The following is an 11260-nucleotide window of genomic DNA, read 5'->3' on the forward strand; positions in this document are numbered from 1 at the left end:
GCGCAGACTGTAGCAAGGTGCTGCCATGCTTCTGGCTTTTAAGATGGAGGAAAGGACTACAAGCCAAGGATGCAGCTTTCGAGGCTGGAAATAGGCTGACACCTTGATTTGGGGGCCATGAAACTGATTTTGTATTTCTGGCCTCCAGAATTGTAGGAGAGTAAATCTGAGTTGTTTTAAGCCATCAAATTTGTTGTGATTTGTTATAGCAGCCATAGGAAACCAATGAAGTGTTGTTTAAATATTTATTGTTTGTTGTGTCTGTGTGTGCGTTTTGTCTTGTTTCATCAATTCCTGAGAAAGGACTCTTAAGCTCTCCAACCATTATGGTGGGTTTTTCTATTTCTCCTTTTAGTTCAAAGTTTTTGTTTCATGTGTTTGGAAGCTCTATTATTAGGTACATACACAATTAAAATGGTTATATTTTGTTGATGAATTGTCTCTTTTATCATTATAAAATATCCTACATCTCTGGTAATACAGTAATACAGTTTGGGGTCAGCCATGGGTTTGAGGAGAATTTATTGGAGATTGGGGGGGGGGGTCTCACCCCTCTGTGGCTCCTCCTTTCCAGAACTGCCTCCTTCAATTTACAGCTACTCTTGCCATCCTCCAACTCCATCCTCTGGCACCTGACAGTGTACCTGGGGATAAATCTGACTGTGGCTGTGGCTGTGGCTTCCTGCTTGACTTTTAGTCACCCCCAGCTGTCGGGACTGGTTGTGACCCCAGCAGGAACCATACCTTCCCCCAGGGTATCTCACATAGTGCAGTTCCCTTCCTCAGGAGTCAAACACCCTCGTTTCTGCCTGCTTTTGGTTGCTCTCCAGTGCCTTAATATATTTTTTAAATATTTTGTCTAGAGTTCATCATTTGTCTAGAGTTCGTAATTATCATTTGTAAGAGGATTAGACTAGTATAAGCCATTCTGTCATTATTGAAACCAGAAATCCTGTTAAGTACAATAACATTTTTAAAACTTCTTGAGTATGAAAGAAAGAAAGGGGGGGGGGAGAGAGAGGGGGGGAGGGAGGGAGGGAGGGAGGGAGGGAGGGAGGAAGGAAGGAAGGAAGGAAGGAAGGAAGGAAGGAAGGAAGGAAGGAAAGAAGAAAACTAAAATGCAAACAGCTGCCTTGGAAAATAGGTAAGAAAGAAGTAAAGCAGCTGGCTTGTGACCTATTCCTTTTTTAAACACTGGGGGAACACTCCCAGGGAAAGAAAGACAGCCGGTGACCTGGTTTAATCCCTTTGTAAATATACTGATAACTGGGTATTTGCTAGGAGAGTGCTTATTAATGAAATTCTTTCAGCATGATGTCTCTGCTTTAGAACTGCCTATGGTAAACAAACCTAGACTCCGTGGATTTATGACTGGAGAAGGTCAGAGTAGTTACACGACGATCATGGGTATAAAACAGAGATTTTCACAACCTAAATAAATGCTCCCTCCCACCCCACTGTGTGAGGTGCCCCGAAAACCTCATTGGAGATCTCATATGTTACAGGTATCTCCAGTTTTCTGACAGTTCGCATTCCACCACCTTGCTTTTACAAAAGACCTACATTAGTACGGTAACAGATTTTTTTGTAAAAGACGAAGTGGCCTAACGAGAAGTAGGGGAGCCAGAGAGCAGATGTCCCAGCAGGAAGGACAGACCTTGGCGTCACCCAGTATGTCTCAGACCTCCCCCTGCTTTGCATGTGCCTCTTAATTATTTATATTTGCACTTTGATACTGGCAAGATCTCTGCTCTATGTAAATCTGGTTACATCTGAGCCTTGTTAGCTCAGAAAATTTTTATAGCAAATATTTAAAGGGGGCCAGTATCTTTAGTACAAAAAATTCATATGAAGTAGTATCAAGAAAAGCATCAAGCAACCGAAAGATACATAAGCTAAGGACTCAACAGGCCATTCGCAAAGAGAAAATATACATGGTAAACAAATACAGAAAAAGATTCATACTTCTTAGTAACCAATAAATAATTATAGTAACTTGGAGGTTTTCTGTTTTTAATCTTTCAAATCAGCAGTAAAAATGGTAATATCTAAAAAATGGCCAGGGTAGCGGGAAGATTCTCAATGCCTTGCTGGGGTGGGGGTGGGGAGTAAACCTTAATGCAAGTCTTTTGAAAAGCAATTTGATCATATGCTTAAAAAGCCCCCAATAATTTCATTTTGCTGATTTAGCCTAAGGAAATAATATAGGAAAAGAACACTATGCCCTAAAATTTTAAAAATTGGAAATAATCTAAAAAGTACAACAGTAAGTGAATGGTTACATACAGTGTGGCATATCCATCCACAGGAATATTATCCCACTATTTCAAATGGTGTTCATGAAGGCTATATAATAATACATGAATACAGTGCAATGTTGAGGGGGAAATGTAGGCTGCTAAATGGTTCATAAAGTGTAGTTTAAAAAATGATTGGAAGGAAACGCACTAAAATGTTTCCATTGGTCATCTTCGAGAGGTGGGACTATTAGTTACTGTCTTCTCCTTTTTACCACTGAGAATTTAAAATTTTTCTTTAATGAATATGTATTATTTTAACTATAAAAAGAAACCTTGTAGAGCCAGAGAAAAATAAGTGTTGATAAGCATACCATAATCCAACATTACCTTATGATCTAGATGTGGAGTATGGCAAAGTGTAACGAAATTAAATATTGTCCAGATACATGCATGCTAAAAGGTAAACTGAGGCACATTAAAATTTTTCAGGAGTTAATCTGAGCACACATTGATTCTAATTGGGTAGCACCAAACCAAAGGTGGTTAGGAGCTCTCCACTGACAGAGCTATGGAAAGGGAGTTTTATAGAAAAGATGCAGAAGCAAAGCAAGAAAATTATTTGATTGGCCATAGTTTAAGCAGTTGCCTTACTTGGCAAAGCCTAGTTGGCTGCTTCTGATCGGCTCTTCTAAAGTTTCATTTTCTCAGATTCAAGTGCATTGACTTTGGCTTAGGTTTTGGTTTGCTTCCCTAGGCACTAAGGCATTAGAGCCAATGGCCTCCTTTTTTAAATACTTTAACATGCATTACATCTATCCCCTCCATGTTCAACTAAGTAATTCTTCACTGAGTAGGAAAAACTACTTGATAGCTACTACTTTCCTTTATAGCACGCTACACAGAGCCAAAGAACATAGAAAGAGGAAGCCAGGCTATTTAAAAGAAAAACATTTGCTGAATTGTTTACAAAGTATGTGTTGTAGATTTCATAAATCTTGTCAGAAACATGACAAAGTGACATGCACATCCTTGAAATGGTTCAAAGAAACAAACATCAAAATGCTAAGCCCATCCACTACACGTCATAGAAACATGGAATGAAGGTAGAGGTACCCTGAGACAATATGCCTGCAATTGGTGGTTCTGATTATGATCTGCAGACCCCCAGGGTACGTGGGGCAAAACGGTTTTTATTATCCTTTCTCACTATGTTGACATGTGCACTGATGGAAGAAAAGCCATGGTGGGTAAAACTGCTGGTGTCTGACTATGAAGGACGTCAGCAGCACCAAGCAGTATGTGTAGCCATTGTGTTTTTCACTACCATGAATTAGTGACTTTGTAAAAATGCCAGCTGCAATCGAGAATGTTCTTAATAAAGCAATAAAAATTACAAATTTATTTAATCTCTACTCTTGCTTGTGTACTATTTAGTATTCTGGGTAACAAAATCTAAAGTTGGTGGTCTACAGGGAAAGCACTTAGGCGATTACACTATGTGTAAGCTGTATGTGCTGCTTTTTCTACAGAACACCATTTTTGGACAATCTAAGACATTTCCAAAGAAAAATGGGGGTGGCCGGATGGCTCAGTTGGTTAGAGCACGAGCTCTCAACAACAAGGTTGCTGGTTCAATTCCCGCATGGGATGGTGGGCTGTGCCCTCCACAACTAGATCGAAGGACGACTTGGAGCTGATGGACCTGGAGAAACACATTGGGAAACATACTGTTTCCTGATTCAAAAAAAAAAAAAAAAAAAGAACAAAGTGAGCCTGTCTTTGCAAGGAAACAACCGGTGGTATCCGTTGCTAATGACAAAAATTTGAGCTCAAGTGAAAATTAGAATTCTAGAAAACTTGTATCTGCCATGGTGAGTTTAACAGCTTCCCAATAATGAGATTGGTGGTGATATTAACAAATGGTAGTGTTCTTTATATTGTATAACAAAATATGTCAACATTTAGGTGATCTGCATAATACAGTGAAGCAATGTTTTTCTAAATGATCAATACATAATGTTACAAAATCATGCCTGGGTAAAAGATCTATTCAAAGTCCCTTTGTCATTTAAAGTAACATATTCACAGGTTCCAGGATAGGGTATGGACATCTTTGGGGGCCATTATTCCGCCTACCACAACTATAAAACAGTGCCACTTTTCTCACTCAATTTTTTTGGGTAACATATAGGTATTTTCCATAAAAATTTTATGTTGACATGTCACTGGTTGTTAATGCTTTTAAATAAATTAATAATTTTTTATTTCCCAGTTTGTTTTCTAATATGGTAAATGTTGAAGGATAGATATAATCCACATAAAGAAAAGCTTCTTGGAGTCCTTAGTTTTCAGAGCACAAAGGGGTAGTAAAATCAATGTTTGAGAATTGCTGGCTTAAATTATTGAAATGGTACGAGCAGGCATCATAAAAAGCTCCTCAAAATAACACAAACATCCTCCAAGGACGATGAGACCATCCTCGCTACCACACGGGGAAAATGCTGTAAAATGTGATATCCTTAAGTGAATTGAGCAGAACCTTTCAGGCAACTGCTGGCAATTCCTAGACATACTGGCAAAGCCTCATTAAGGGGAGAGCTGCTTTAGGGTGCCATTCAAGTATCCCTGTGCCCACAGTGTCACACATGACCGACAATACCTGCAGATCTGTCGTCAGCACCTGGCCCATGGCTGGGTTTCGTGCCTGGCAGACTGGCTCTGTCCTGGAACCCTACTGGTGAGACATCTGGACGTTGGATGTCATGGAATGTAGCTCTGCTTGGCTCACAAGGAAGATAAAGAAACGGCTCCAGACTCACCCTGGGGTGTACCATGGAAAAGGCCCGATATTATTCGCATTCATCTATGCTTCTATTTACCTCCTTTTCATGAGAAGCAAGGCCTCTAACTTCAAAAATTTCTACCAAAGTCTCATTTAAGAAAATCGTTCAAAGAAATACCAGAAAAAGACATAAGAATGAAAATGTTAGTGGGTGATTTTTCTTTTCTTCTATTTACTGTTCTGTATTTTTTACGCACTGTACACATTTTCTAACAAAAAAAATAACTAGTTATTTATTAAGTACCCACCACCAAAAACAGAAATGCAGTAACGAAACCTTTTAGAAAAGTTTAGAAAGAAAAATACCGCATAGAACTGTAAGATGCTGAATGTCAAATATATCCATCAGATCAAGCTGAGCTATGCTACAGTAGTAACAAGTGGCTCCCGGTCTCAGTGGCTTAAAACAAGGAAGGTTCACTTGTTGCTTATATGACATGTCCTTCCCATGTTAACCTTGAACCCAGCCTCGTGGAGCAGCGTCTAACCGGAATATAGCAGGTCTCCTGGCAGAAGGATAAGAGAGTGGGGGAACCTGCCCAGGACCTTAGAGCTTCTGTCCAGAACTGCCATGCAGCACCTCTGTTGATATTGGTCAAATGCACATGGGACAGGGCCAGTCCTGTGCTCAACAGGACAGAACAGTATAACCCGCAGAAGTGAGCAGTGCAGGATATTTGCGAAAAGTAATACAGTCTATCAATTCAATGTCAAACAAAACAAACCAAATCCCCACCTCAAAGAGAGGAGAGAGGTAGAAGAAGGAAGACAACTAACATTTATTAAGTGTCAACTGTGCTCCTGTCACTTTTACCCCTATTTCTCTTTGAATCCTCCCATGATCCTTTGAGGGATGTCATTATAGCTCTTCCCAGATGAGGAAACGGTGGCCCAGCAAGGTTAAGTCACTGCCCTGGGTCACGCAGCAAATAAGTGGAAGAGATGGATTTCCAACCAGGTGCATCTGGTTCTTAAGTAGTAAGTGGTTCTTAAGTAGTAAGTGGTTCCCACTACCCCACACTGTCTCCTGGGAAGTGTTTGGTTTCTAAAGTGTGTTAAAAGAAAACACAATCCCCTGAACACCAAAACCTGAAACAGAGGCCATCCCTTCCCAAACTGAGCTCACAGTCAGGAAGGTACTTACTCATCCCTCACAAACCAGCATATGAAAAGCAGCTGAGAGCGATGACCTCACATGAGAACCAGAGGGGAATGGATTCATCAAAGATCCCTCAGCCACAGCCCAGACTGTGTCCTGACACGGAACCTTCTGGTGGGCTAGATCAGGCTGCTGCCTCATTTCAGAGAGACTTGAGTTCCACGCTTAGCTCTGCCGCTCATGATCCATGCACATTTGGGAAACAGCTTTGTCTTTGTGGACCTCCATTTCCCCATGTCAAAAAGAAGGATACTAATGCCCAAGCCCCCACAGAGTCACCCCCATAATTAAAATAAGACAAATAAAGTGAAGGCACATATAATTGGGACCCCAAAAATGTCCAATCCCTATCCCTTCCCTTGTTGTGTGAAAGAAGATCACATGGCAGGAATCCAAGAAAGGTACTGTGCTTGGTCTAGAATGGTATGGGAGTGAGGGAGACAAGTGAATACCTCCTTACAACACTGCAGTAAGTACTGTGCAAAGGACCGGAAGCAGAGATAGCGTCGCATGGTTTAGCACAGCCAGTGGAGCAGATGGCATAAGGGGAACGGGGCCGGAAAGGTCTTGGGTGTTAAGCAAGCTTGGGTTTAGCTGCATGGGAGGGAATCACAAAGTCACAATGGCATAAACAGAATAAAAGTTGTTTTCTCGTCCCTGAGACAAAGTTAGGAGGCAAGCAATTCTAAGCTAGTGGCTCCATGTTCATCAGACCGAGTTCCTTCCATTTCGTTGTTTCACCATCCTCATGGTCACCATGCTCCGAGGCACCTGCTTGACCTTCAGGTATCACCTCTACATTCCAGATAGCAAGAAGAAGGAGCCTAAAGGCATGCCCCTTCTCCTTCCATCCTATTGGCCAGAACTTACATGGCTTCATCTCGAGTGGTCTGTGCGCTTTCTGAGTCGAGTGGTCCATGGTCAGTTATCAATAAGTCTGGGGCTCTGGGGGGAGGACTAAGTTGGAGATTCAGGGTTGGGCTTCATCAACACAAGGTGGCAACTCTGGGCATAGCTGGATTTCCCAAGGAGAGTGTGTACAATAGGACAGAGCCCCACTGGGCCTGCAAACAAGGATGGGCAGAGAAGGTAAAGCCCACGATGAAGGAGGGAAACAAGGAGAGCACAGTATCAAGGAGAAAAACTGGCAATAAGTAGTGCCCAGTGTTAAAAGTGAGGCTACTTCGGAGTGAGATCATGGGAAACGGCAGACAAAGCGCTCCAAGAATCATTCCCTCCACTTAAGCAACCATTTGGCTGGTAAAAACGGACAGAACCAGATTTTTTTGTTGTTGTTTTGATCCCTGCCTGGAATCTAATTAAAAACTTAGAGCAATCAGGGTAATCAATAATGAAAAAGAGGCTGCTAAATTTCAGTAAGAAAGTGTTGCAGCATTTTTGCTCCCCCAACTACCATCTCCCATTCCCAAGCCCAGCAGCAGCCATGGGGACGACAGCCTGAATTCCTTGTGTGGCTTGCTGGCGCCAGGGTGGGCAATATGGATCTTATTCTCAAAAGCGTGGTTGTGCATTTTGACCTGGCTGGCAGGTCCCTGGGGGACTGGTGCAGAGGCTAACTTTTATTTCACCCCCCCCTCAGACCGGAGCAACTTCCCAGGTGGCATCTGTCAAAAGCATTTAAAGACATAAACTACCCATAGCTATCTGGGGCAAGGAACAGCAGATGGGGTAAGCAGCAGACAGACCAAACAGCCTGGGAAGGAGGAAGATACTGTGGGAATAAGGGCTTTGAAGGGCTACTTTATATACTAGGGAACCTAGGCTGCAACACGTATTTCCAGGGCCAGACATGCTCAGAAAAGACCTGAAAGGACCCTAGGCTGTACCTTTGGCTGATCTCTGGGCTTCATGCTAGCAGGGAATACAGGCTAATGCAGAGTTGTAGCTTGCCTGGCTGAGCAAAGCAGGAGTGCCCAGCTCAAAGCCAATCTGCAAAGACCAAGAGAGGTTTCTTTTAGGATTTTTTTGTTTGTTTGTTTGTTTGTTTTTGACTCCGGGTGTTTAAGAAGATCTGTGTCTGGTCAGTGGCTGACTAACAAGATAATGGAACAGAGGCTTCAGTGACTACACATGATAAGAAACACAGTCTGTGAAAATTAGTTTGGAAATGTCACTAAACAGATGACTGCAGCCCTGAACAAGCTATAGCAGCAAACCTTGAGAACAGGAGACAGAATCTGATTTCCAAAGTTATCACATTATAATATTCAAAATGTTCAGCTCCAACAAAAAATTACAAGGCATACAAAGAAAAAGTATGACTCATCATAGGAAAATAATTGACAGAAACCATCCTTGAGAAAGCCCAGACATTGGACTTGCTGAGACAATGAACTGTCTTAAATATGCTTAAATAGCTAAAGGAAACCATAGACAAAGAACAAAAGGAAGCCAGAGAACAATCAACGTATAAATAGAGAATATTAACAAAGAGATAGAAATTATTAAAAGAACTAATTAGAAATAGTTCTGGAGCTGAAATGTACAATAGTTGAAATGAAAAATTTGAAGAAAATCAACAAAATTGACAAATCTTTAGCTAGGATGACTAAGAAAAAAAGAAAGAAAAATGCAATAACTAAAATCAGAAACAAAAGTGATCTTTATGGAAAAAAATATTATAAGAAAACACTATGAACAATTGTACACCAAAAAATTAGATAACTTAGATGAAATGGAAAAATTCCTACAAACACACAAACCACCAAAACTGACTCAAGAAGAAATAGAAAATCTTAGCAAACCTGTAAAAAGTAAAGAGATTGAGTTAGTAATCAGATTAAATCAGTGATCAAAAATCTCCCCAAAGGCAGGATCAAATGACTTTTCTGGGTAAATTCTACAAAACCTGTAAAGAAGAATTAACACTAATTCTTCCCAAACTCTATCAAAAAATAGAAGAGGGAATACTTCCTAATTCGTTTTACGAGTACTTACGTTCCATTTTACGGGCTGAAATTCAACCTCTCAATAAAGTACAAAACTGAAAGTCCTCAAAACAATAAAACAACAACAATCCAGGCTGTGTAGTCCTCTTTCAGAGATTCTGCAGAGAGGGCTTATGCATCTGTTGTAACTGAAGTTTGTGGTCCTCAAGTATCTTTCCTTTTAAAGAACCTATTATTTTATAATTCTATTCATTGTAATTTATTTCTCTAGTGTATCAGACCATGATTTCGTCTGTCAAAATGCTGACCAGCCCCAATTCCATCTTGGGTTAATTTGCATTTTAAAAGCTTTTAAACAATATTTGGTTTTCCCCATTTGTCTATGGTCAATTGATTTTTGATATGGGGGTCAAAACCATTCATTGGAGAAAGGACAGTCACTTCAACAAATGGTGCTGGGACAATTCGATATCCACATGCAAAAGAATGAAGCTGGATCCAGACCTCACATCATATATAAGAATTAACTCAAAATGGATCCACAACCTAAATATAAGTGCTGAAACCATAAAACTCTTAGAAGAAAACACACAGAAGTAAATCTTCATGACTGGATTTGACAATACATTCTTAGATATGACACCAAACGCACAAGCAACAAAGGAAAAGATAGGTAAACTGGACTTCATCAAAATTAAAGGCATGTGTACATTAAAGGACATTATCAGAAATACAGTCTACAGAATGGTACATTATATTTGCAAATCATATATCTAATAGGAATCTAGTATCCTATCCAGAATATATAAAGAACTCTTACAACTCAACAACAAAGAGATAACACAATTTAAAAATGGGCAAATAGATATTTTTCTAAAGAAGATATACGAATGGCCAACAAGCACATGAAAGATGTTCACCACCACTAATTAATAGGGAGAAGTAAACCATGCCCTCTAGGAAGGCAATAATAGTTATGATCATAATAATTTTAAAAATGGAAAATAACAGTGGTGGAGGATGTGCAGAAATTGGAACCCTCTGTTCATTGCTGGTAGAAATGTGAAATGGTTCAACCTCTGTGGAATACAGTTTGGTGGTTCCTCAAAAAGTTAAACATAGAATTTCCATGTGATCCAGCAATTCAACTTCTGGGTATCTACCAAAAAGAACTGAAAAAGGTACTCAAACAAATATATGTACACACATGTTTATAGTAGCACTTCTGACAATAGCCAACAGATAGAAACAGCCTAGATGTCCATCAATGGATGAAATGGATAAACAAACTGTGGTACATCCATGCAATGGAGTATCATTCAGCCATAAAAAGGGATGAAGCGCTGACACATGCCACCATGTGCCGATGAAACTTGAAAACATTATGCTAAGTGAAAAACGTCAGACACAAAAGGTCACATATTATCGGATTCTATTTATATGCCACATCCAAAGTAGGTAAATCCATAGAGACAGAAGTAGATGTAGTTGTCAGGGGCTAGGGGTGGGGATGGAGGTGGGGGTGGGGGTGGAGAAGAAACTGTTTAATGGTTAGTTTTTACGTTGGAGCCATGGAAACATTTTGGAACTGGATAGAGGTGGTTGGGATTGCACAAGACTGTGAATGTACTAAATGCCATTGAATTGTACATTTTAAAATGGTTAATTTTATGTTATGCGAATTTCACCTTTTTTTTTTTTAATGAGGTTATTCAGAAATGTCAAATCATTGACGATCTCAACTCACCCCATAGACCCCAAATCCTGGACTCACAACTCTTTAGGACAAGTCTTATGTCATCGGTAGCAAGTTCATCCCTGTGCAATTTTATCCAGAGATGCCGGTGGTTCCAAAGCTCTAGAAAACAGACAAGGAAAATTCTCATGTTAGCACCAGGCCACTAGTGCTCTGGTAAAGAAAGTAAATCCTTCTTGGGGGTGGCGGCGAGGGGTACGGGAGATGCAAAGCTACCCGACACTACAGGAAATGAGACCTGTCACAAAGTAAATGTGCTACTGCCCCACGGTGCTGCCAGGCCCCCGTTAGGCAACAGGCCCAGCCACCACCCCTTCTATCGTCAGTGCCCAGTCCGGGGTCAGGTTTAAGCCG

General features: G+C 40.6%; 1 long non-coding RNA gene across 1 annotated transcript in view; it reads right to left on the minus strand.

The window, feature by feature from the left end:
* The window catches only part of LOC117018606 (uncharacterized), an 84196-nt gene that overhangs the window by 72744 nt on the left and 192 nt on the right, over nt 1–11260 (minus strand). The window contains exon 2 of the long non-coding RNA XR_004422261.1: nt 10898–11008. This is a non-coding gene — a long non-coding RNA (uncharacterized LOC117018606). The remainder of the gene's footprint in view (nt 1–10897; nt 11009–11260) is intronic.

The sequence above is a fragment of the Rhinolophus ferrumequinum genome, chromosome 27, assembly GCF_004115265.2.
Source record: "Rhinolophus ferrumequinum isolate MPI-CBG mRhiFer1 chromosome 27, mRhiFer1_v1.p, whole genome shotgun sequence".
Lineage (NCBI taxonomy): Eukaryota > Metazoa > Chordata > Mammalia > Chiroptera > Rhinolophidae > Rhinolophus > Rhinolophus ferrumequinum.